Source organism: Eulemur rufifrons, chromosome 2 (assembly GCF_041146395.1).
Source record: "Eulemur rufifrons isolate Redbay chromosome 2, OSU_ERuf_1, whole genome shotgun sequence".
In the NCBI taxonomy this organism is placed as follows: domain Eukaryota; kingdom Metazoa; phylum Chordata; class Mammalia; order Primates; family Lemuridae; genus Eulemur; species Eulemur rufifrons.
Window position 1 is genome coordinate 9902475 of NC_090984.1, and position 27229 is coordinate 9929703.

The window sequence follows — 27229 nt, forward strand, 5'->3', positions numbered from 1 at the left end:
GTTTTCTAAATCACTTAAGTGAAGGAATAATATCCTTACCTACAAAGGACAGGTTCTGCAAGGTTTCCCGTATCACACCTCTGTAGAGACTCTTCTGGGAAGGATTCATTAAAGCCCATTCCTCTTGAGTGAAGGTCACAGCCACATCCTCAAAGGTCACTGAGTCCTGAAACATCCCACATATTCAGAAGAGATGGATGACATTGAATAGCAGTGGGAATATATGCTCAATTCATAAGAGGTTCACATGATGCTGTGGTCTCCAAACATTTATTCCATGACTTTGTCATCAGACTCTTATTCATTGTCTACACTCACTCCCCCAAACAACAATTATGATACTAGAATTGAACAATTTAGTGAAGTAATAACTGAATAGGAACATGCCTCTTGTTGGTGAGTTCAGGAAGATAGGTCACCTCTAATGTCTCTCAGTACAGTGGGTCTGTAACGCCCGTAATAATAAAGCCCTACTAACTAGTGTTCAGAAGAAATACAACATTAGCTGTCCTGAGACTGTTTATCCTTAGAAACCGCACCTGGCTTATTTCACATGTTTTGTCACAAATTTTTGCCTTTGGGATATGATTACATTAACAGAGAACATTTGGAAGCTGTAACCTGGTTTTCTACAGACCAAATTTAACTAAGTATGATGAAAGGTTAACGAGGCCGGGTGCGGTGGCTCATGCCTGTAATCCTAGCACTCTGGGAGGCCGAGGCGGGTGGATCGTTTGAGCTCAGGAGTTCGAGACCAGCCTGAGCAAGAGTGAGACCCTGTCTCTACTAAAAATAGAAAGAAATTAGCTGGACAACTAAAAATATATATAAAAAACTAGCCAGGCATGGTGGCGCATGCCTGTAGTCCCAGCTACTCGGGAGGCTGAGGCAGGAGGATCGCTTGAGCCCAGGAGTTTAAGGTTGCTGTGAGTTAGGCTGACATCAACAGCACTCTAGCCAGGGCAAAAGAGCGAGACTCTGTCTCTCCCCTCCCCCCGCAAAAAAGGTTAATGAAAGGTATCCCACCATTGTAATGGAGAAATTTTAAACTCTTTATTGGGTAGTAACAAAGAAGAAGCAAACAGGAGAAAAGATGGCACATGTTCTTGAAATGAATTCAATATCACCAAGATGATACCTCTCACAAATATCTAAAGTTCCTTAAACTCCACAGACAGACTTTTAAGTAGTCAACAAAAACTACATCAAACCTAACAGAAGTATCTAATGTCTAACAATGGTAAAAAATCTTTTGAACAAAGGAGTGATAGCATGCCTAACCTTCATAAGGACTTTTGAGGCTAGGCTCACACCTGTAATCCTAACACTCTGGGAGGCCAAGTGGGAGGATTGCTTGAAGTCAGGAGTTCAAGACCAGCCTGAGCAAGAGCGAGGCACTATCTCTACCAAAAAAAAAAAAAAAAAAAATAGGAAAATTAGCTGGGCATAGTGGCGCATGCCTGCAGTCCCAGCTACTCAGGAGGCTGAGGCAGTAGAGTCGCTTAGCAGTTTGCAGCTGCAGTGAGCTATTATGACACCACTGCACTGTAGCCTGAGTGACAGAGCGAGACTCTGTCGCAAAAAAAAAAAAATTTCTTTTGAAACTGTAATATTCAGGGCACCATACTATTAGCAGAGAGATAAACAGACCAAGGGTAAGAAAAAGAGTCTTCAATGAAAAGTTGATCACGGATAGAACAGATATTGTGAAATACTGGAAGAAATCATGACCTTTTTAATACATGAGGCAGAGACAAACTGATATCTAAGTGGATAAATGCTCTGTATTCCCCTTTATTCCATGGACAATAAGCAATTTATAGTGCAGGCTGGTAAATGTGAAAGATAAAATTAGAATGCTTTGGTAAGTCACAGGTAAATGTCTTTTTGATGCAATGATAGAGAATTTTCTCACATAAGAAAAAGAGTTTTTAGCCATTGTAACAAAAAAAAAAAAAGAGTAAGCCACAAACAAGTCAATTGGAATATTTAAATATGTTATAATTAATGAAGGTAAAAGACAAAGTAGGAGAAAAATATCTGCAATACATGCATATATAAAATGATTAGTGTGCAGAGCAAAAGTGAATGAACACAGAATTAATTTCTGGGAAAATGACCAAAACATGTTTAAGAGAAGATAAAAGACCATATATGAAAAAGGGTCCATCTCTTTGGTAATAAGGAAATGGCCAAATAAAACATCAAGTAGATCCTATTTCATAGTGATCAGAAAAGCAAAATTAGCCAATCGGATAATGCCAAGTATCGATGACCACAGCAAAAAACTAACTCCTTATGCATGAGTGGAGGAAGGATGAACCTATACATTCAGTTACTGTTTCCAGTAAACAGAACAGTAAAAATCACACTTGAAAAAGCCCAAACATTATAATCAGTGGAATAGATGAGGCCAAAAGCCTCAGATACTTGAATATGTGAAACACAGTGATGCAAAAGAATCACTGATAGATCTTTTTACTGTAACAAACTCACTTACTGCAAGTTTAAAGGAGGCAAAAAGAAAAGAACATAGCTAGGTAAAAAAAAAATAATAGATGTTAAAGATTTTTACAAAATAACCAAAGAAGCAGGACAGCCAGTCACCTATGGCACAAACTGGAGATGAGCCAAGGAGGGGACACTTGGGAGACCCTACCGACTACCCAAGGCCAGTTTTATGAATTTTGATGAGGATTGCAAGGATATTTATATTGTTATTATTATAAGTCTTATAACAACCTTTTTATTCATCCTTGTGTGAATATAATTCACAATAAAAATGTAAATTAAGAATTAAATTTGGAAAAGAACATAATTTGTATATGTTCATCTGCCGTATAGCGTGGCATTATGAGTTTTAATTCACATATTTGGCATTGAAAAACAAGCACAAAACAGCACAGTTCACAGTCTGAGCTCCCCAGCAAACACAGCAGGCCACTGTGCATGATGAGGAAGCAGAGCTGGTGAGTCAGAACAATGTAAGACAGACACTGGGAGGTGGGCAATGTCCAGACATCCTGCTTATGGCAAGTATTTTTACAGTCACCTTCAGAGAGATGTGGTTCTGATATGGAGAGTGATGGTTATGTGGCACATTGTGGGGAAAAACACCCTCAATGTGTTCTTTCTGGTCTCTCACTCAAAACCAACAATCAACACAGAAGACTTCCGTGACCAAACGTGTGCAAGTTTTCCCCACACACCATGAAAGCAATCAATTCTACAGTGTATGTCAGCTGGGTGTTCTCCGATTTGAGTCAATGTTGACACTATCTACTGTAGATAGTGTCAGATCCAACAGGTTGCGGGCTCAGTGTCACAAGACTGCCTCCCCTTCAGAACACCTGTTGAAATCAAGGCCTCTGAAACTTCTGACCCACTGGCTTCAAGTTGGGTTCCCATGACCCCCTTTGGGTTCCATTAATTTGGTAGAGTGGCTCATAGAACTCAAAAGAAACACTTATGTTTACTATTTATTAAAAAGGGGGTCTTATGACCAACAACCAATGTAGGTCACAGAATTTTTTTTATAGCCAGCTCCAACACAGGAAGAGGGTAGTACATTAGAGTCTTGACATGGGAAGAAATAGGAATAGGTGAACAGAGGCAGAAGGAAGTCAAAGAGAGATTCTGTTTTCTGAGGCTTCCTTCTGAGGCCTAAAGGACTCCAACCTTATAACAAAAGACAATAATAAGGGATATGGGAATTACAAGCCAGGAATCATGGAGGAAGAACTATATATAAATATATCATAATATCACACACATGCATGTACACAATTGATGTCTCTGGGGAGAATAGAACAGGCCTCTTAACCAGGTGTGAAATGTCCTGAGAGAACAAGGGGAGCAGCCTGGCTTGGGTGTTTCATTAAGATGAGGTGGGGAGCTGGGTGAGAATTCACTCTCGTGTGCAGAGGTTAGCTTGGTTTGAGTCTTCTGCCAGTGCCAAAGGAGGGAGCACTCAGCCTTTCTTACACCGGAAGACATAGAGTTGAGGCTTAAAGCTGTCAGCAAACATCAAAAAATGGACTCAGACACTCGTGGTTTCCACTTTGGCATGAAAAGACATGAGGGCACATTCATGTCCAACAAGAAAAAAGCAAACAAACCTAAAATCAACAATCTTGTTACATCTTTTGAGAACTGAGGTCATAGGGCAAACTGCTGTCTCCACAGAGAGGCAGAACCAGAGAATCATAGACACCCATAAGCAGAAACCTTTGTACAGGCAGTACAAAGGTAGGAAAACCTCAACTATACTTGACGAATTGCTGAATGCTGAGTATGGATTAGTTTGAGACATGAACAATCCAGGAAAATTCATATGGGGTCCACACAAATATGTGAGATTTACCCTACTACTTCTCACATTCACCATCAGAGAAAAATCTTTTCCTGTTTCTGGAAGGAGGAGGGGAAAAGTCACCATTTTGAAATATGCTCATAGAATTTTCTTCTTCTTAACAAGTTCTGCCTTCAAAAGAAACTATTTCAAAATGCCTAACCAACTAAGATTTTATTACAGCCAAACCTGTGGCAAGGGAAGTAACCAGTTCCATCCCCTCTAATCTCCTGCCTCAGACAATGGAGGGGTGAGGATGATAAGTACTTAGGAAAGTCACAATGCAGGGACATAGGCTCCCTAAAAATGAGGCTAAATCATAGGTCAATGGAATGTGAAACAAATAAGGCTAAAATCACAGGTCAATGGAACTATTCACTGTCCACAAAAGACAAGGACCAGGCCCAGATGGAATCACTGGTTTATTCTGCCAAACACTTAAGTAATAAACAATCTTTATGAGAAAATAGAAGCAGAGGGAACTCTTCCTACTCCATGCTAGGAAGCCAACATTTGCCTAAAACCAAAACTAGACAGAGACATTACAAGGAAGGAAAATCACAGAACAAGATCTCTTATGAACACAGATGCAAAAATATTCAACAAATGTTAGGAAATAGAATCTAACAATGTATAAAAAGAATTATACAGCACAACCAAGTGGGAATTATTACAGGTATGTCAAATTTATTCAACATCTCTTAAATGTAACCAATGCCATCAACAGGTTAAAGAACAAAAATCTTAAGATCATAGCAATAGATGTAGGGAAAAGAGGGCAAGAAAGAAAAATAAATGACATTGAAATTGAGAAGGAAGATATAAATTGTTGACAGATGACATGACTGTCTACATAGAAAATCCCAAGGAACCAACTATCAATAAAAACTCCTGGAATTAATGAGAGACTGTGGCAAGTTTGTAGAACTAAGTTAATACAACAACAACAACAACAACAACAACAACAACAAACCCCATCATTTAACTATACACCAGCAATGAACAATTGGATTTGAAATTAAAACACAACACCATTTATATAGCACCAAGAAAATAAAGAAAAAAAGAAACAATATCACAGAAAATGAAAGACCATGTAGGAAAAATGCTCAATACCAGTGGTAATCGGTATAAAGCAATATACAATAATACAGAGATGTTATTTAATGCTAGATGGACAAAAATAAATAAAGCAGATAATTTTGAGTATAGGCAAATCACAAGAATAAATAAATACATATGCAGGAATGCTCATATGACTAATTTAAATACTCCATAGACATTTCCTAGTAAGTTTGAATTTATTCATGATCCACAAACCCAGCAGTTTTTTTTCCATTGTGTAAACAATTGATGATGCATTAGCAGGTAGGGTCAAGAATAACATTGTCAACAAGATCAAAAAATAAACTTCAAACAACCCAAGTCCCATAAGCAGTAGAATGAATGAGTAAATCGAGTGATCCACATCCTCAGACAGCAGAAAGTGTGCCTGAGACTGAAACACACACACACACACACACACACACACACACACACAAAATCCCTTTTCAGCATAGTATTAATGGTAATATTAACTTATTGAAATTTTCAAACAGGCAAAACCTAGCATAACTCAGGTTCATAATAGATGGGAAAGTCATAAATATCCAAAAGAGGGCTGGGTGTGGTGCTATAATCCTAGCACTTTGGGAGGCCGAGGTGGGAGAATTGCTTCAGGCCATGAGTTCCAGACCAACCTGAGCAAGAGGGAGACCCCGTCTTTACAAACAAATAGAAATATTAACTGGGCGTGACATCAAGCGCCTGTAGTCCCAGCTACTGGGGAGGCTGAGGCAGGAGGATCACTTGAGCCCAGGAGTCTGAGGTTGTGTTGAGCTATGATGATGCCACTGTACTTCAGCCCAGGTGAGAGAGTGAGCCCCTGCCTCACAAAACAAAAAACAAAAGAATGTAAAAAACAATCAGGACTCTGGTTTGTGGTTACAGAAGGGAGATGAGATCAGGGAGACAACCCTGAACTGTTTATTTACCTGGGTGGTGTATCCATATGTGTTTACATTCTTATTATTGAAACGTACCATAAAACAAATAATTCAAGAACTTTCTTTGCTTCTTAAGACCTCATCATTTGATCCACTCAGGTTTCAACCAAGAAAAATGAAAAACTTTACATTCATATTGTGGATTAAAATTATTAAATGTATGGACAAAGTACAATTATATGGAGCTATATTCTAGAAAGAAAACAGAAGGGAAGCAGCTCAGGTAAACAGCCTGCATCACCCACAGTTCACAAGAACACCCACAGTCAGAAGGTTCTACATCCCCAAGACAATGCAACCTCTCAAATAGCATTACCCCCCCTTCCAACCACACGGGCTTGTGGGTCCTTAGCTTTTCAGTGCTCAGCACCAAGGCCTCCTTCCTTGCTGGCTGTGAGCAGCTGAAATACCTGCTCCTGCTCCCCACCCGCCCAGGAAGAACCAACTAGGCCTTCAATTACCTCCCTTTGCAGGCCCAGAATTGGCCTTTGTTTACAGTCTATGGCCTCAGGATTCCGATCTCCAGTAAAGGCTATTCACTTACATTACAAGAGAAAAGGGGAGTGTATATTCAAGGTGACAAAAATCTTTGCTCCCTGGTGGCAGGGAATAAATAAGAGATAAAGTTCCCAAGCTTGGGGACCACTCTCTCCCAAGTAGTGCAATATGGAAACCCAAGCAGCTGGGAAATTTACTTCTGGGAGCTCCACACACCCTACTCTCCCCTCCTTACAATGTGCAAAGGCTCCTTCCTCCAGGAATTCAGTTCTCAGCAGAGACCAACCAAACAGCCAGGATAGGTTTAGGTTTTACCTGTGAGTCTTTCTTACACCAAATGTATGGTGTTTTCTGATCACCAACCGATTCTCCAACATCAATTGGGTGTCCAACAATTCAATGCTGACACCACCCAGAGACAGCAGAAGACTCCACAAGTTCAAGTCTCAGTCCCACTAATCTGCCCCCAGCTCAGATGCCAGTGTGCAGAATGTGTTTGCTGTTTCTGGTCAGAAGTCCCCATCCTGAAGCTACCTGGAGGAGCCACCCAGAGAGACCCAATTAGTGTAAATTCAGATACTATCTGCAAAGGCTTGTTATGAACAAGAAGATACTCCTATCGCTCAAGCAATTCCAACCAAGAGTTTTAGGACCTCTTGCAGAAACTGGTGACAAAGATCAAATATATTTTTTTTATTATACCACAGGAGCAACTAAACTCTTAAACCCATTAATCTTTTCTCCAGGAAGCAGAACTGAAAGGTGTCTTTCTCTGAGTCTGACCATCAAAGACTTTCTCAACTGGCACAAATACACTAACTATACCAACTCTGTGCATGTAAAACCAAACTGGGAACAGTTTTTTTTTTTTTTTTTTTTTTGAGACAGAGTCTCACTCTGTTGCCCAGGCTAGAGTGAGTGCCGTGGCGTCAGCCTAGCTCACAGCAACCTCAAACTCCTGAGCTCAAGGGATCCTCCTGTCTCAGCCTCCCGAGTAGCTGGGACTACAGGCATGCACCACCATGCCCGGCTAATTTTTTCTCTCTCTATATATTTTTTAGCTGTCCATATAATTTCTTTCTATTTTTAGTAGAGATGGGGTCTCGCTCTTGCTCAGGCTGGTCTCGAACTCCTGAGCTCAAACGATCCGCCCACCTCGGCCTCCCAGAGTGCTAGGATTACAGGCGTGAGCCACCGCGCCCGGCCTGGGAACAGTTTTGAATTTTACTCAAACCCTATAATCCTGGTAAATACCTACAATCAATTTTTTTGTGTTCTGGAGAGGCAGTCTAATGCAAAAAAACACCCTTCCCATTTAAACTTAGATAATGCTCTTCCCCCCACCCCCCACCCCCGTTTTTTTAACCTATGACAAGGCCAGACACGCACTTTCCAAATTCACATTCTTTGCCTCATCAACCGTTAGCTGAACTGAACAGCTGGAAGAAATACTTTTGAATCAAACTTTCCTTTAGTTTCTCTCTTTCCTAAGGGCCCTGAACCTGCCTGCAACCCCCATTTCATTGCCCTCCTAAGAACGGGCTAAATTCAGGGTAAAATGTTCTCTGATCTGCTATCTGATTTTGCCATCCTCCATGATTCTCTCTCTTCCAATCTTCCTTTTAATCCTGTTTGCTGCACGCTATAAAAGAAAAGTCACTTTCAGTCTAACCCTTGGGATGCTAGCAGATCTTTTTTTTTTTTTTTGAGACAGTCTCGCTCTTTTGCCCTGGCTAGAGTGCCGTGGCGTCAGCCTAGCTGACAGCAACCTCAAACTCCTGGGCTTAAGCAATCCTTCTGCCTCAGCCTCCTGAGTAGCTGGGACTACAGGCATGTGCCACCATGCCCGGCTAATTTTTCTATATATATTTTTAGCTGTCCATATAATTTCTTTCTATTTTTTTTTTTAATAGAGATGGGGGCGGGGGGGGGGGGTCTCGCTCTTGCTCAGGATGGTCTTGAATTCCTGACCTGGAGAGATCCTCCGGCCTCGGCCTCCCAGAGTGCTAGGATTACAGGCGTGAGCCACCCAGCCTGGCCTAGCAGATCTTATAATTGGGGTTTTACCCTATCATGGTAGTCCTTTCAAGGGAAGTCACTTTCTACCCCAATCAGGATGTCATTTGCAAAACAACGTCTAGAAACACCCCCAAGACAGTTAACAATTACAACCTCCCAAGTAGCTAACCCTGCTTCCGCCCCACCCCCAGCCACACTTGCTTGTGGATCCCCCAGCTTTACCAGGCTCAGCACGAAGGCATCCTTCTTGCAGGCTGTGAGCAGCTGGAATAACTGCAGGGGAGCACCCCCACCCCAGGAAGAACCAATTAGGCCTTCAATTACCTCCCTTTGCAGGCCCAACATTGGCCTTTGTCTGCACCCACCTGCCTTAGGATTCCAATTCCCAGTAAAGGCTATTCACTTATTTTACAAGAGAAAAGGGGAGTATATATTCAAGACAACTTGAATCTATGCTCCCAGGTGGCAGGAAATAAATAATTAAAAGATAAAATTCCCAGTGTCTGAAGAATCCAGTAAAGTCATTCAAACTATATATACATAGGAGGAAAGGACAAATTGTAAGGTACTTATATTTTATAGCTCAACAGGAAAAGCAATTGTATCTAATCCTTTCAGATAATAAAGAGGTCATTTAATTATTTTCATGATGAACAAGTCTCGGGGTTCCCAAGTCCCAACTCGTAGTATTAATCTCTGAAGGTCACAGACCAGAGTTATCCACTGTCATGGTTTTCCACCATGGAAAGGAGAGCAAGTGATGTTTTGGTACATCTGTACAATTCACCAATTTATCTACCACACTTTCTTGTGGAAATGTATTCATTTCTCTGCAATTGTAATGGAAGAATGACTTTCCCTATTTCTTTGAGATTCTTATCCCCAGTAACATTCTCAAGGCTAAGAGGAAGACAAAAGGTAGAGAGGCACATAGATTTTTTTTTCCAGCAGAGTGTCAGGTGGATATTCTCTGCTTTCCTCACATGTGAAATGCTCACAAACAAAATAATCTTTATTAAAAAACAAACAAACAAACACACACACACTATTAGTTGGAGACCAGCCTGGGCAACACAGCAAGACTCATCTCTACAAAAAATTAAAAAGTTAACTAGATGTGGTGGCATGTACCAGGTCCCAGCTACTTAGGAAGCTGAGGCAGGAGGATGGCTTGAGCCCAGGAATTCGAGGCTGCAGTGAGCTATGATCCGGCCACTGCACTCCAGCCTGGACGACAGAGTGAGATTCTGTCTCAAAAACAAAACAAAACAGAACCCCTTATTAGTCTGTGGGAAAATGATAAACAACTAATATACTGCAGCTGAATGTAATGTAGTCTGAGGGGCAAATAGTTGATAAAGTTGTTGTGAAGTAGAGAGTTGTTGGTGTTTGGAAATGTGGGGAAGGATCTGGAAATTTAGGGATTTATTCCCAGCGCTAGGAAGAGCTAGGCTGGGGTTTAAAGCCGTAGGTTTGAGACCCAGTTTCATAAATGTTTCGAACACTCTGAAAAAGAGGGGAGAGAAGGGAAAGACTTGGGACCCCACACACCGAGTCGGGCCCCTCCCCTGATGACCCTCCCGCCGTCACCGCACAATCTGGAGACACGCGGAGCTGCCCAGAGAAGGTTCCCGGGCCGGGGCCCAGATCGCCGCGCACTGACCGGACAGGACGCCCGGGGAGACACTGCTGCCGGCCCAGCCCCACCCCGCGGGCCGGAGGGACCGAGGGTCCAGCAGCACTAGCGGCGACTCGGGTCCGAAGACTCCGGAGCGGACCGTGGGGAGGCCCGGGTCCCGCCACAGCTGGTTCCGAACGGTTCCAACCAGCCCCTTCTCCACAGTCTCGGACCCCCCCTCAGCACACTCACCATTTCTCGGCTTCTGGGTTGTCTCCAAGTCTCCCTACGCCTTTCACGGTCAGGTCACAGCTCCAACATAGGATGCGACGCAGACGCGATGCCAGAGCTAAAACCCGGCAATTTTGTGGAGCTTCCCGCCCTCCCCTCAGCGGCGCCTGATTGGACAGCTTGCGAAATGCCGCTGCTGATTGGGTAGCCCTACAGGCCCCACCCATTAGGGGCGGAGTGAGAGTAGGACGGGGCGTGGCTGAGCGGATCCCGAATGAAAAGTTGGGGCCACAGCCTTTGAGAGACGGGGCTTCCTTCTCCCAGCTAGGACCTGGCCCCAACCCTGGGGATATTTGCATTTCAGTAGAAATTGCTTCGGGCTTTCCGGAGCAGATACTGGTGTATTCTCCTCTTCAATGGGCTCTTCCTTCTTCCTCCTGGACGAGTCACTGGGGTGCACTGTGAATTGCACAATGGAGCAATCACCTGGCCTCAGGGCATGAGAGATGCCCAGGGCTGGTCAGGCCACACTGGAACAGGAGGGAGGACCTGATGTCTTCCAGGGGCCCTGAATTTTGGACTAGGCATAGCCAAAGCTTTTTGACACCTTATCTCTTAATCTATTTCCACCAAGAAAATAAAAACATGCCAGCAACGAAATACAATTATTAAGTACATGAATAAACTGGAGTTATGTGGCAGCAATATTTCATAAAGGAAGCACAAGAGAAGTAAAGCAAACATTTCAGCTAGTTCAGATAACCAGCCTGGTTCACTCATACTTCACAAGGAAAACCTGCATTCAGACAATTAAATAAATTCCCAAGCTTGGGAGCCAGACTGTGACTGCTGACATGGAGCCCGAGAGTGGCTCTGTCCCTGGTGATGTGACAGATACACCTAATGATTTAAGTCTGGGAGTTCAACATGTCCTCCTGTTCCCTCCTCAGTGTGGAAACCTTCCCTCCTTCAAAACCTTCATTTTCGCCAGCAGGAAACTCTCACCTGGAGTCAGTCTAAGGTTCTGGCCTAAATAAACTGTCAAATTCATAAACTCTTTCTCCAGGAGACAACCCAATGAGTCTTTCTCTGAGCCTAACCTTTCCAGATTTTCTTCATATATACAAATTATAATCTGACTGCAGCAACTTTATGCATGCTAACCCAAGACATTCTCCAGGAAATGACCCAAAGGCACCAGAGGTACAACCTCAGAGAGCACAGAACCCCCCAACCGCATCTGCACGTAGGTCGTATGTCACCTGATTTCCAATGCTCTGCAGCCTCTCAGAATCTACGCTCCTTCGCCGTCTGTCCTGAGCAGCGGGAGGCCACCTACAGGGAGGGCAGGCTGCCCAGGAAGCCCTGAAGGGAGCTCCATTTTTGTTTTCTCTTTGTTGTAGGTTGTCTCTGTGTGGAAGATCATCCATTGTTGTACATATAAGGTCTTGTCTGCTGTTTTCCGAGCCTGGTCCATTCCCTGGTCATGTGTGGTAACTTTGTCATATTTCCTGTTAATGTGGTTGGTTTTGAATAACCTAATCTTTAATGTCTAGCTCCCAAAATAGGAAAAAGAGAAAAATGAAAGGTAAAAAAAAAAAAAAAAAGTGTCCCCCCCTCCCCTTTTTACATACAATACAAATGCTTTAACAAGTCCCAAATCATCCCCGTGGGCCAAGTGGTCCATTCCAACAACCAGGACCCAGCAGCCAAGTTTAGTGCAGCCTCCAATCCTCTGCCTCTGACTCCAATGGGGTGAGCATGTGGCCCTCTCCCATGGGGTCTTTCACGTTGCAGATGATGGACTGGTTCGTGTTGCATCCATTAATTGCATGCACAACTGCTTGCACTGTCCCTGCAAGCTGGTCCTGCCCAGCACCTTGATGACCCTGGCTGTACAGGGCTCCTGTCCAAGATGGAAGCATGGAGCTTTAGGTACCAGCCCTTTAATAAGTCCTTAAATAACTTCAGCTAGAGGGGGAGGGGCTTGAAAAATTGGGAAGGGGGATGCAAGAACAAGGGCTGGCCAACTTTTTCTCTTCACTTTTGTGACAAGAAGTAGCCATTAGGAAGCAGAGCACAGATCTGCAATATTTGGAGAACTCTGTTCTTTTTGTGTCCACTGGCTTCCTCAAGCTTTCTACACAACAGCAAGCCTTAGGGATGAGGGTAGGGATGGATAGCTTCTACTGTGCTAAGAGCTAAAATTGCATGAAATTAACCTTAATTTACCATTCAATCCTTTCCTTGGAAGTTGCAAACCTTGAACAGATTCCAGAGTTCCAAAATAGCTACATCAGACATCGGATAGATTCCTCATGCTTCTTACTCTGCCATCGTCTCTGCATCCTCTGCCCTGAATTTCTGTACTAAGCTCTGTCAGGCCTCACCCCAAATGTCATCTCCTCCACAAATCTTCTTCCTCTCACCTCAGTTACTCCTAATTCCTTCCACAGGTAGATTTTTTTTCACTGCAATTTTCAGAAACACATTAGTGCAATCAAGGTTCACAGGGTTTAATCGCTTTGTTTTATCAACCTACGAAAAGTTAAACCATGTAAATGAAACTAGATTGTACAGTATTACCTTTACTTTTACCAACTGTATGTCCCATATAAAAGTCTTCTAAAAAACTGCTTTGAGGCCAGGCATGGTGGCTCACGCCTGTAATCCTAGCACTCTAGGAGGCCGAGGTGGATCGCTTGAGCTCAGGACTTCAAGACCAGCCTGAGCAAGGGAGAGACCACATCTCTACTAAAAATAGAAAAAACTAGCCAGGCAGTGGTGGTGTGCACCAGTAGTCCCAGCTACTGGAGAGGCTGAGGCAGAAGGATCGATTGAACCTGGGAGTTTGAAGTTGTCGTAAGCTAGTCTGACACCACGGCACTCTAGCCTGGGCAATACAGTGACTCTATATAAAAAAAAGAAGGAAAAAAAAAAAAAAGAAAGAAAGAAAGAAAGAAACCGCTTTGAGCCATTTTCTAGAAAGGGAGAGTCCGTGAAGCCCCCTCTTGTGGTGAAGGCGGCATCAACATCTACAATCTCTGTCTGGGGTGTGGATTTCTCAGGGTTGAGACCTCCACTGTTTATAGCAGGTGATAGTTTAGAATATTCTGTGTTTTCCCTCAATGAGCAGAAGACAGGATAGGGAGAATAGAACTAAATACAATGGGCAAGGTACTTACCCAAGATATCACAGTCTGTCCTGGAAGACAATTTTAATTGGATAATTTAAATTGAGGAAAATGAGAGAGCCACGGGTAGATTCAAACCTGAGGCCAGTTACACTCCTTGAAAGGAAACGCTATGGATGCAATACTTAGGATCTAGCTGCAGAAATGATTGGGTGGGTCAGTGGTGGTGGGGTGGGTTTGATCGAGAGTTTGAGATGGGAAAACTGAACATGTACATACCAGACACAGAGCACATGATGACAACCATGAACTGATGAAGGTCAGGGAGAAATGAGAAAAAAAATGCAAAAGATCACACTTGATTAGTTGTTTTACATGACAATTTGTTATTGTGAAAATCATATTTGGCTGGCATTTTTGTTTTCTGAAAGGAATGATTTGCTAGTTTTTAAATTAATACAGATTATCTTGGAATTTTCCTCCTCTACATTATATACAAACACAGAAAGAAAGCAGGGGTCCTGCTGTTTTTTTATTCGAACAGTGGGATTGCAGGTCTTTGTCCCATTTCACTGATCAATATTGGTGAGAAGCAGGTGAACACCCTGCAGTGGGCAGCAGAGCCTGAGGCCAGTGGCTCCAAGTGGAGGCCAGTCTGGAGGCTGCAAAGGGAGGGACATGGGGCTCCCCTCGGGCTCCCCGGGCAGCCTGCCCTCCCTGCAGGGGCCTGCTCAGGACAGACACAGCAGGAGTGTGGACTCTGAGAAGCACCAGCACTGGACAGCAGGGGACCCAGGTGCACATGCAATTGGAGGGTTCTGTACTTTCTAAGGTTGTACCTCTAGTGCCTGGAGTAGTAGTATCTGGAAAGGTGTGTATTGTATAAATAACTTTCCCTTTCAAGCAGTCTAACTGGCCCCAGGTGAACCCATTTGTGGCTCTTTAGATCCCAGATTTAAATTATTCATTAGAAACTACCTTCCAGGACAGGTAGTGGTATCTTGGGAAAGCCCACAGAGTGTAGAGTAAAACTGGGAGTGCTGGCGGGGACAAATCCTGTGTGTGACAGCCTTGTGTGGAACATAGACTAGGGCTTATGGCAAAAGCCATGAGCACCTCCCAGTGACAACCAGAGGCACTTTAGACTAGAGAATTTCCACTTGAGGGGACATTTACTACCTTGATATGAGACATTAATTACCCCCATGACTGAAGGACACAAAATTGATCTTTATTTTTTCCCCTGTGTTGGTAATCTATATTAAAAAAAATAGCACCCCAGTTATTACAGTTTCTTTATCCATCATTTTCCTTAACAGAAGTTACCAAAAAGTTGCAGACTGACCCTTTTGCAGAGGAACTATGAATAATGATTCAAAAGCTCCTAGTTTACCTCTTGAATCAAGAAAATAAATGACAACATAAATTTTCTTTATAGCAATATCATAATACAACATTGAATTATTATAGTGCAGTGACCGAAGTTTAAGTTTATAATATTAATAGAATATTCTTAGCCCAAACACCAAATTAAAATCATCCAACTGCTTATAAACTGGAATAATCAGTGGAAGTAGTTGTTGTGTCAATAGTGAAAACTAAAATCAATAAGGTTTTTGGGGCAGTGAGTCTCTGACATGAATGGCTTGGGTGCCCTCACTTTTGAGTCTGAGCTTTTCTTTTCATCTAAAAGGGCACAATGGTTGGCCAAGCATGGTGGAAAACCGCCTGTAGTCCCAGCTACTTGGATGGCTGACACAGGAGGATTGCTTGAGCCAAGAGTTGGAGGCTGTAGTGAGCTATGATAACGCTATAAGAAATTCTGCTAAGAACCCTCTTACTGATGAATTCCATAGTCATTTACAGCTTGCAGTCACATGTTTAACTGCAATTTACTACACCCTCTTTAATAACAGGTATAGTACTGGTGGTCCTGGGCAAGAGGGTACTCATAACAGCATGATTTAACTTTTGGAATTATGAGTGAAGGAAAAATTAGGATGAAGATAAAGATTGTAAGTATATAAGCATGAAAAGTAAAATTTCCAGGAGGAAGATGCCTGAAGTTATGTATGCACATGGCAATATTGACTCACAATGTTGAGTGAACAATTTGGCAGCACTGTAACCTTGATCTGATCCATGATGACAATGGGACATTTTAATATGTATTCTCAGTAAATTAAAAAAACTGTAACATGTGTTAGTATACCAGTTGTCAAAAACAATTAATAAGGCCAGGAGCAGTGGCTCATGCCTGTAATCCTAGCACTCTGGGAGGCTGAGGCAGGAGGATTGCTTTCCAAACCAGCCTACGTAAGAGTGAGACCCTGTCTTTACTAAAAAATAGAAAAATTAGCCAGGTGTGGTGGCTCGTGCCTGTAGTCCCAGCTACTAGGAAGGCTGAGGCAGGAGGATCACTTGAGTCCAGGAGTATGAAGTTGCAATGAGCTATGATGACACCACTACACTGTAACCAGGATGACAGAAAAAGACTGTCTCAAAAAAAAAAAAAAAAAGTTAATAAACGATTTCAAGGAAACGTGCACAGAAACCATCTTTGTAAAGAAAATACATATTTTTAATCACATGTAATCAAACATAACTGAAAATGAACTGAGACATTATATCTAGCTGTGAATAACAGGTAACAAATGAAATATCCTGACAAAAGGAAGGTACTTATTCTCACATGAAATTACTGGGTGAGAGCAGTTCACTGCATAATACAGCAGAGGAACAAGCTCCCACCTACATGGTTTTGATAGTGGCATTACAGCTACCATCCCAACTCAAGAACAGAGTCACTACTAGTAGGCACAAGGGTACGTGAAATACAAATTATGCCTTATGCCAATTCCATCTATACATAAGAGCACCTGAGAACACCTACCACCCATAACAGTCTGAATTAATTGCCTGGTTAAACACATTACAATGCCTGAAAAAAACAAAACTGTTGATAGATCTTTAATGTGAAACTTCTAAGGATATCTTTGGAAACACCAAAGAAAAAATTAAAGTCAAGTGATTTTGAGGATACTCTTGATTGGCAAGTCAAAGAATCAGGAAAATGGGCTGGAATTGGGTACTGTACAACCCATATGAATCTGTCTGTCTCCCTGTGTGGTGCCTCCAAAATGGAACTAATACCTTCTTCATGTTTGCCTTCAAAATCTCATGTAAAACAGGCTACTGGTGAATTGTACCATGGAATCATAAATGGAATAGATTCTGGGAAATCTAGGTCCCAACATGTAATCCAGAGATCCAACTCCAACTGTAGATTTTATTTTCCTATTACAAGGCTCTCTTCTTAATTCAAAGTAAATTATCTCATTGGGTCTTTCTCTACTCTCTTTTCCTGTGTTTGAGAGGAACTGGGGACAACTGAATGCTTTCCAAATTCCTTCCCCAAATAGTATTTCTCTCATACATTAATAGTATGAGTTCTTTCATGTCTTTGACAGGTACTAGAATGAATGAAGATTTTGCCACACACCTTACATTCATAGGGTTTGTCTACAGTATGAGTCCTTTGATGTCTTCTAAAGTACTTGGAACAAGTGAAGCCTTTACCACATTGCTTACATTCATAAGGCTTCTCTCCAGTGTGTGTCCTTTCATGATATCGAAAGGAACTGGAACAACGGAAGCTTTTCCCACATTGTTTACGTTGATAGGGCTTCTCTCCAGTGTGACTTTTTTCATGTCTTCGAAAGGAACTGGAAGTATAAAAGGCTTTTCCACATATCTTACATTTATGAGGTCCATCTCCAGTGTGCATTATCGTGTGTCTTTGAAAGCTTAGAAGATGAGAGAATGCTTTCCCACATTGCTTACAGTCATATGGTTTTTCTCCGGTGTGAGTTCTTTCATCTCTGTGAAAGGAACCCAAACAAATGAAGGCTTTACCACATTTCTTACATTTATAGGGTTTCTCTCCACTGTGAGTCCTTTTATGTCTAAGAAAGGAACCGGGACTATTAAATGCTTTTCCACATTCCTTACTTCATATGGCTTCTCTCCAGTGTGAGTTCTTTCATGTATTGGAAGGGTAGCGTTATTACTAAAGGCTTTACCACATTGTTTACATTCATATGGGTTCTCTCCAGTGTGAGTTCTCTCATGTATAAGATATAAACTGAGACAATCCAAGGCTTTCCCACAAAACTTGCAATTATAACGACCCTCTCCAGTGTGCATTACCATGTGTTTTCGAACATTTGCAAGAGAAATAAAGGATTTTCCACATTCCTTACAATCATAGGGTTTCTCTCTGGTCTGAGGCCTTTCATGTGTTTTAAAGGAGTCACGATAACTGAAGGGTTTCTCACATTGCTTATGTGTGTATGGCTTCTTTCCAAATTCCTCATACTCATATGGTTTGTGTCCACTGTCAACTCTGATGTGCCTATTAAGGGATGAATGACCAATGGAGACTTTTCCAGGCACACTGCTTTCACATGGTTTTACTCCAGGAGGAGTTTTCTTGTTCAGCATGTGATCTGGAACCTGGCTGAAGGTTGTGCCACACTGACCACCTTTTTTACTTTCACACACTCTCTCTTCCAGAAGACTTCTGTGGAAAATGAGAACACATTTATAAACAAACTAAGTGCTTGTTTATAAATGATTTTATATTGGTAAGTACTGGACTTGTGTTTTTAACATTATCAAAGAAAGTGTAGCCTTTCTGTCCTGTATGAATTGTTTGAATGTGAATGGACCACAAGCTGGCAAGACAGCTTGGCCATACCTATTATCAAAAAATTAATATTCATAGAGTTTCTTAATACTATTTCAAGTAAACTATTTTACAATCACTAAACATCTATGTCACATTTAGGTATATGTTTTTAGAGAAATTTTTCTAAGAAGAAATAAATTGATGCTGGCCTTATTTATTTTGTTTGCTTGTTTTTAACATTTTCTGACATTCTAAGATTCTCTCTCAAGGAAATTGCCTTCTCTCCTGAGTGCAAATTACCTTTGATTTCTCCTGGGATTTTTGTACTGATCTTCAATGTTCTGGTCTTTCCATTTTTTTTCCTAAAATACAGACCCAGAAAAAAAATTATGAAAAAATTATTAGATTCTAGGTTCATGGTACACTGCAGCCGTGTCTGATCTATTCATCAAAGTATTCCATGTCCATATTCCAAATTACTGAACAGCACCAATAGGTAAGAAACACTTGTGCTCTAATTCACTGAGGAAAGGAATGTTGTCACCCTTACCTATAGAGGCCAGGTTCCTCAAGGTTTCCCACATCACATCTCTGTAGAGATTCTTCTGGGAAGGATCCAGCAAAGCCCCACCTCCAGAGTGAAGTTCACAAACACATCCTCAAAGGCCACTGAGTCCTGAAACGTCCCACATGTGTAGAGGAGGATGGGTGAGAGTCATAGTATTAGGGACCTCTGCTCTATTCAAAGATGTCCACATGATGCTGTGGTCTCCAAACATTTCTTCCATGACATGGTCATCACACTGTCTGTAGTTAACTTACAAATCATATAATTTATAAATTTGGAAAGGAGTGCTTTATTTGTAATAAAGGGTTACAGTCTGCAAGGTGGCCATTGCAGAGCCCAGAAACAGGCCCTCTGCAGGGGATAAGACAGGAATTTATGTTGAACGGGTTGGCCAAGTATACATATTCAAAAGGTTATAGGAGGGGCTATAAATGTTCATGACAGGGGATCCCATGCATGCATGGTAAGGAAACATGCATGTTACATGAGTCCCATGTTCACGCTGGGGTGGAGACTTAACATTTAAATGTATTACAATTAGTCCTTATACATCAAAAGGTGAAGCAAGGACACCAAGGCACTCAAGCATGCAGCCTCTGTAATCTGGCCAGAACTAATCCATGGTTGGTGGTGCCTTATCAGGACAAAGTTACTTAAATCAGTCTCTTGATCCTTTTGTAGTTCATAAGAGTGATGACTGGGTTTGTACATTTATATGTGAGATGTGCCTCCTTCAAACCTTGTTACAACATCAGCATATTACCCATCTAACATGAAAAGGAAAAAAAAAAGAAATTAGTCTCTTTTTTTTTTTTTTGAGACAGAGTCTCACTTTGTTGCCCAGGCTAGAGTGAGTGCCATGGCGTCAGCCTAGCTCACAGCAACCTCAAACTCCTGAGCTCAAGGGATCCTCCTGTCTCAGCCTCCCAAGTAGTTGGGACTACAGGCATGCACCACCATGCCCGGCTAATTTTTTCTATATATATTTTTAGCTGTCCATATAATTTCTTTCTATTTTTAGTAGAGATGGGGTCTTGCTCTTGCTCAGGCTGGTCTCGAACTCCTGAGCTCAAACGATCCGCCCACCTCGGCCTCCCAGAGTGCTAGGATTACAGGCGTGAGCCACCGCGCCCGGCCTAGAAATTAGTCTCTTAGCTAATCAAAGCTGTAACTATGGCTTATGCAATAGGGGGTCAGTTAGTGTCTGCTGGTAGATGGATGCAATTGTTTTAATATCACTTATCTCGAGGCGAATGCTTGTTTAGCTGCTAGAGAAAAAGAAATACCTTGTGGCAGTTAGAACATAGTTTATTCCTTAAGTGTGAGGGTGCATGACTTAACCTTTGTTTATAATTTGGTATCTTATTGCCACAAAGAGTCCATTCCATGAGTCTTACGATCTCTTTTTTAATATAAACGCTGGTCAGTAGTTGCGTCTAAACTGCAAAATGGGGTATAAGAAGGTAGGTCTGACCTACTATCCTGTGATGGCCAGAAACTCAGTTTTAAGGTTTTTTTCCTGGGGTCCCTTGGCCAAGAGGTGGCCTGTTTAGTCACCTGGGGGGCTTAGGATTTTATTTTTCCTTCTGTGTATACTCACCTCCTCCCACACAGTAATTCTTATGCTAGAATTAAATTACTGAGTAAAGCAACAGCAGAATAGGAAAACATGTCTAAGTGAATCCAGGGAGAAAGATGTACTGCCTGGGACACCCCTAATGCCTGTTTGTTCAGTGGATTTGTAGCACCTGTCACAACAAAGTCCTACCAATTAGTGTATAGAACAAAGTTATCATTAGCAGTCCTCAGACTGTGCATCCTTGGAAATATTTGTCCACAGAGTTTAATCTTTGATGGTATCTGGAGACCAGATTTTAGTCAGACTCTACCAGCCCAACTGATAAGAGAGTCATAACTTACTGGAACAGGAACCTATGGGCAGAAACCTCAGTAAGAGGCAGTAGAGGTAGGAAAAACTAAACTGTAATTGATGAATTGCTGAAGGCTGAGTGGGGACAAAGTTGAGAAGTAAATAATCCAGGAACCCAGTCTTACGGGGTCCACACAAATTTGTGAGATTTACCTCCAGAAACTCTATCGGTTCTCACATTTAACATCGAGAAAAATCCCTTCCTGATTCTAGGAGGGTAAGAGTAGCCATTGTGAAAGATGCCCAGCGAATTCTGTTGCTCTTAACAAATACTGCCTTGAAAACAAACTATTTCCCAAAGCCTAACCAACTTGGATGTTAGCAGTGCTAAAACTACTGGGAAAAGGAAATATCCAATTCTAGCCCCTTCTAACCCTCCTGCTTCAACCAAGGAGGGGTGAGGATAAGAAGCCCTTATGAAAGTTGTGACTTTCATAATTCAAGGACATAGCCTTCCTAAAATTGGCACTAAATCATAAGTCAATGAAATGTGCACCCTACCCCCTACACCTTATGGCCACATCAGTAGGGCTGTAGCATAAAAACAACGAAATACAACTGATAGAACTGCACGCCTCGTACCTTATTCAAGAAGTCTCTAGGGTACATCAACAAATGGCATAACACTGATTAAGTGGACAAATGTATATTGTTTTATTTTTTATTTTATTTATTTATTTATTTATTTAGAGACAGAGTCTCACTCTGTTGCCTGGGCTAGAGTGCCATGGCGTCAGCCTAGCTCACAGCAACCTCAAACTGCTGGGCTCAAGCAATCCTTCTGCTTCAGCCTCCCGAGTAGCTGGAACTACAGACATTCGCCACCATGCCCGGCTAATTTTTTCTGTATATATTTTTAGCTGTCCATATAATTTCTTTCTATTTTTGGTAGAGACAGGGTCTCGCTCTTGCTCAAGCTGGTCTCGAACTCCTTAGCTCAAACGATGGGCCCGGCTTGGCCTCCCAGAGTGCTAGGATTACAGGCGTGAGCCACCGTGCCCGGCCAAAAATGTCTGGAAACATACAATGTACCGAGGCAAAGTCATGAAGAAGCAGAAAATCTGAAAAGAACTACAACTAATAAGGAGATTGATTACATAATAAAAAACTCCCAACAACTGAAATCACAGGATGAAATATTTTAACTGGTGAAATATGCCACCAAACATTTTAAGAAAAATTAACACCAATACTCCTCAAACTTTTTCAAAACATTGAAGAGGGAGGAAAGAGTGATGATTAGATGGAGCCCAGGGGGATTTTAGGGCAGTGAAATTCTTCTGTATAAGGCTGTGATGGTGCCATCTTTTTGTAGTTCATAATAAGCGTGATGACTGGGTCTTCACGCACATGTGTGAAATGCACCTCCCTCAAACTTTGTTATGATTGGCATATTGCCCATCTGACGTGAACTTAGGAAAAAAAGATTATGATGGTGGCTACATGACACATGGATTTGTCAAAACCCATAAAACCACAGATCACAAAGAGGGAACCCTAAGGTAAAATATGGACTTTAGTTAGTAATAATGAATTGGTTGATCAATTCTCATCATCATCAAATGTTATATATTGCTTTATCAATTGTTAACATACCCTACATACAGTCAGGATGTTAAAAATAGGGGAAACTACGAGCCAGGAAGGAAAACGTGGAACTCTTTGGACTCTCTGCTCAATTTTTCTGTCAAACAACTGCTGCTCTAAATAATACGGTCTGCAAGATTAAAAAAAGTGAACAAACTACCATTCCATGGAAGAGGCATTACTGAGTAAAAAAGAAACCTGACATACAATATCCAATACAGCTACAGTTTCCAACCCCTGTTCATGGAAAAATTGTCTTCCATGAAACTTAAGGAACAGGGCGGGGGATGGAGGTGCAAACAGCAGGAGGTGAGCAATGGACAAGCAAGCAAAGCTTCACTGCTCCCGAGGCTGGCATCATTGTTTCCTATCGCTGGCATCATTGCCTGAGCTCCACCTCCCCTCCCCACCCAGTAGAAAAATTGTCTTCCATGAAACCAGTCCCTGGTGCCAAAAAGGTTGGGGACTGCTGACGTATAGTATATCATTTGCATAAAAACATCCAAAAGTAAAATATGAGACACAGTTATGCATATACAGGTTGTAAAACTAAGAAAAAGGCCGGGCGCGGTGGCTCACGCCTGTAATCCTAGCACTCTGGGAGGCCGAGGTGGGCGGATCGTTTGAGCTCAGGAGTTCGAGACCAGCCTGAGCAAGAGCGAGACCCCATCTCTACTAAAAATAGAAAGAAATTATATGGACAGCTAAAAATATATATAGAAAAAATTAGCCGGGCATGGTGGTGCATGCCTGTAGTCCCAGCTACTCGGGAGGCTGAGGCAGTAGGATTGCTTGAGCCCAGGAGTTTGAGGTTGCTGTGAGCTAGGCTGACGCCATGGCACTCACTCTAGCCTGGGCAACAAGGTGAGACTCTGTCTCAAAAAAAAAATAAATAAAAATAAATAAATAAATAAAACTAAGAAAAGGAAATTAATGTACAATTCAAAATACTGGCACCATCAATATTTAGGTTCACTGTGTGTAACTTTTTATGTATTTTCTGCATATGTTATATGTTTAGTAAGTTTCTAGAATGCAAACTGTATACACAAATAAAGCTCAGTATATTTTTAATTACTAGCAAAAACTCATTTGAATATAATTTTTTAGACAATAACATAGTCTGTTAAAACCACTTTCTATTAATTTTCTTGAAATCCAAAAAAGTCTAATGGATAAAAAATGATTATAATGCAAAAATTATACATTGGAAGACATCGATGTTACATGATATAAATAGAAAGACATCATAGGTCCTTAGAAAGGTGACTGAGTATCACCATGATGTAACCTCTTTGAAATAGATCAAATGTTTTAATATATTCCATGAAATTCAAAACCAGGTTTCTTTGTCGTTGAAATTTTAAAACACAAATTCTAATAACTGAAATAAAAGAAAAATGACTAAGACGAGCCAAGATGCTGCGCAGAACATCCTGGTGTTGTAGGGAGTGTTATGAACTGAAAGTCTCCCTGCCCCCAAAATTCATACATTGAAATTCTGATCCCCAGTATCATGGTAATAGGAGGTGGCATCTCTGAGAGGGAATCAGGATTAGAAGATGTTCTGCAGTGGGCAGTCCCATGCAATTCTACCGCTAAAGTCTGAGGAAGCTGAGAGCCCAAAGAAAAAGGGTGACAGTTTAAAAAAAAAAAAAATTTTTTTTAATAGGAACTTATGAACAAATGCCATGTCTGGGGCACTGCTGAGAAAAGAAGTGAGCCTCAAACTCCTGAGCTCAAATGATCCTCTAAATAGCTGGGACTACAGGTGCACACCACTATGCCTGGCTAATTTTTAAAACTGGTATTAGAGATAGAGTCTCACTGTATTGCCCAGGCTGGTCTCAAACTCCTGGGTTCAAGTGATCCACCTGCCTCCCAAAGTACTGGGATTACAGGTATGTTCAGCCCCGTAAAACATTTATATTGCATTTTCACTTGGGGACAAAAACAATAATCACATTGTCAAAAAGATCAAAAGTAAAGTTGAAACAACCCAAGTCCTATAATCAATGCAATGGCTGAGTAAATTGGGCGACCAACAACTTCAGACAGTAGCATGTTTGCAACAGACTGAGGCAAAGAAACCACAAAAAAAAAACCAAAAAAAAAACAAACAAAAAAAACCCTTTTCAGCTTAACAATAATGGTACATTTTTTTGTTTGTTTGTTTTTCTTTTTTGTTGAGACAGAGTTTTACTCCGTTGCCTGGGCTAGAGTGCCGTGGCGTCAGCCTAGCTCACAGCAACCTCAAACTCCTGGGTTCAAGGAATTCTCCCTCCTCAGCCTCCCAGAGTGTTAGGGTTACAGGCGGAGTTAGCTATTTAGATGAAGGTTATACCAGGAGACTCCTCCCAGCCCCGGGAAATCCAGCTGATCCCTCATCCCCACCTCATCAAAGCTGTCCTCTGGGAAGAATGACCCGAGGCTGATATTCACTAGACTCTCCAAGAGATTCAGCAGCTGTGGGCAACTTGGGGCAGCCCCAGGCAGTTCTAAAATCCAGGATCAGGAAAGGATAGAGTGGGCCGAGGACACATCACCCTGTAAAGTTTCCAAAGGGGAACCTCAATCCAAAGACATTCTGATAAAGGCATGTGTGCCTAGGACTGACAGAAGCAGAGGCACAAAGATTTTTTACAGCAAAGTGTTAAGTTGTTATTCTCTGCTTTCCTGTTATCTGAAATGTTCACAAGCAGTATTCAGAAACAGAACCCAAATATTTTTTTTTTTTTTTTTGAGACAGTCTCACTCTGTTGCCCAGGCTAGAGTGAGTGCCGTGGCGTCAGCCTAGCTCACAGCAACCTCAAACTCCTGAGCTCGAACGATCCTCCTGTCTCAGCCTCCCGAGTAGCTGGGACTACAGGCATGCACCACCATGCCCGGCTAATTTTTTCTATATATATTTTTAGCTGTCCATATAATTTCTTTCTATTTTTAGTAGAGATGGGGTCTCGCTCTTGCTCAGGCTGGTCTCGAACTCCTGAGCTCAAACGATCCGCCCACCTCGGCCTCCCAGAGTGCTAGGATTACAGGCGTGAGCCACCGCGCCCGGCCTCCAAATATTTTAAAAAGAGTTATCCATTGCTCTGTGAAAAAAAGGATACATAATAAAATACTGCATCTGTTTGAGACAGACAAGGGACAAATAAATAAAGGACAACAGATAAATAAAACATTGTACAAAAAAGGACAAATAGTTGATAATGTCATGTATTGGAGAGGGGAAGTTGGCCTTTGGGAATGTAGGGAAGGAAACGGTAATTAAGGATTTTACTGCAGCCCTAGAAGAGTAAGGCCGGGGGAGCAGGGTCCATGACTTGAGATCCTGCTTCCCATACACATGGAGAATGCAGGGGAAAACCAGGCCCCCTGGGGAGTGTTAAAATAACTACATAGGAGGCAGATAGACTGAACTGGCTGTAGTGCCCTAGGTTCCTAGCCAAGGACACAGAAATCTAACTCATATGCAATTCACGGATTTCCTGAGCCCAGGAGTTCGAGGCTGCAGTGAGCTATGATCACACCACTGCATTCCTGCCTGAGCGACAGAGTGAGACCCAGTCTCTTAAATAAATAAATACATTTCTAAAATGGGGGAAAAAAAAAAAACCCAACCACAATTGATGTAAATTACTTAGAGGGAAAAAAAATTTAACCTAATCAACCTCTCCAATTAACCTCTGATTACATAACCTGGAAATTTCCACACCTGGATACAATGAATAATGCAACTATTTCACAATAACCAATGAAGTATTTAATTTAGTTTGCTTGCTCTTGACCTACTGAAGGAAATTAAAATATTTTACCCCAAAATATACTTTGACATATTTGGGAATGGCTCTTTAGAGAGTCAGCAAACAGAAGTAGCTCTGTAAAGCTGTCTATTTGGACAACTACCCTTGTCCGAATTCTAAGAAAGATTAACTGAGCCTGAAACCTTTAAAGGTCTAAAAGAAATCAGTTACCATCGGTTCCCTCTGAGAAGTGTTACCTGTAAGGGCATCAGGGCCTCCTTCCTGTTCCAGTCTTTCTGGCCAGGTCTGGTGCAAAAGAATCGCTGCAGCGATCCCGTCACCTCAGAGCTGGAGAGGAGCCCAGACCCGGCCAGACTGGAACAGGATGGAGGTCTGATGTCCTCCTGGGGTCGGGAATTTGGGATGGGGCATGGCCAAGGCTTCTTCACATACCCCTCCTCCTCCTCACAGTGAGGAAATGCTTCCTCCTCCAAGTCCTTCATTTTCACCAGCAGGAAACTCACTCGGAGTCAGTTTCAGCTTCAGACCTAAATAAACCATCGATTTCATAAACCGTTTCTCCAGCAGACAGCCCGAACACGGCAAACAAGCCTGACAGTCACGAAGTTTCTTCATATTTACAAATTATGACCCAAAGTCTGAACCCAGCGACCCTATGCATGCCAAAACCAAAAACACTGTCCAGGAAATGGCCCCGGGCACCAGAGGTACAACTTCAGAGACACAGAAACCCCCAACCGCATCTGCACATGGGTCCTCTGCTGTCCAGCGCTCTGGGGCTTCTCAGAGTCCAC

The 27229-nt window shown here is 42.1% G+C and overlaps 2 non-coding genes and 1 pseudogene across 2 annotated transcripts; 2 read left to right on the top strand and 1 right to left on the bottom strand.

Annotated features, from left to right (window-relative positions):
- Nucleotides 1–17326: 17326 nt before the first annotated feature.
- LOC138396596 (zinc finger protein 627-like) lies at nucleotides 17327–26917 on the bottom strand (annotated as a pseudogene).
- LOC138381226 (small nucleolar RNA U13) lies at nucleotides 19824–19927 on the top strand. The gene has a single exon (XR_011233136.1). It is a non-coding gene; the product is annotated as a small nucleolar RNA U13 (small nucleolar RNA).
- On the top strand, nucleotides 22388–22492 carry LOC138381230 (small nucleolar RNA U13). The gene has a single exon (XR_011233140.1). It is a non-coding gene; the product is annotated as a small nucleolar RNA U13 (small nucleolar RNA).
- Nucleotides 26918–27229: the final 312 nt, after the last annotated feature.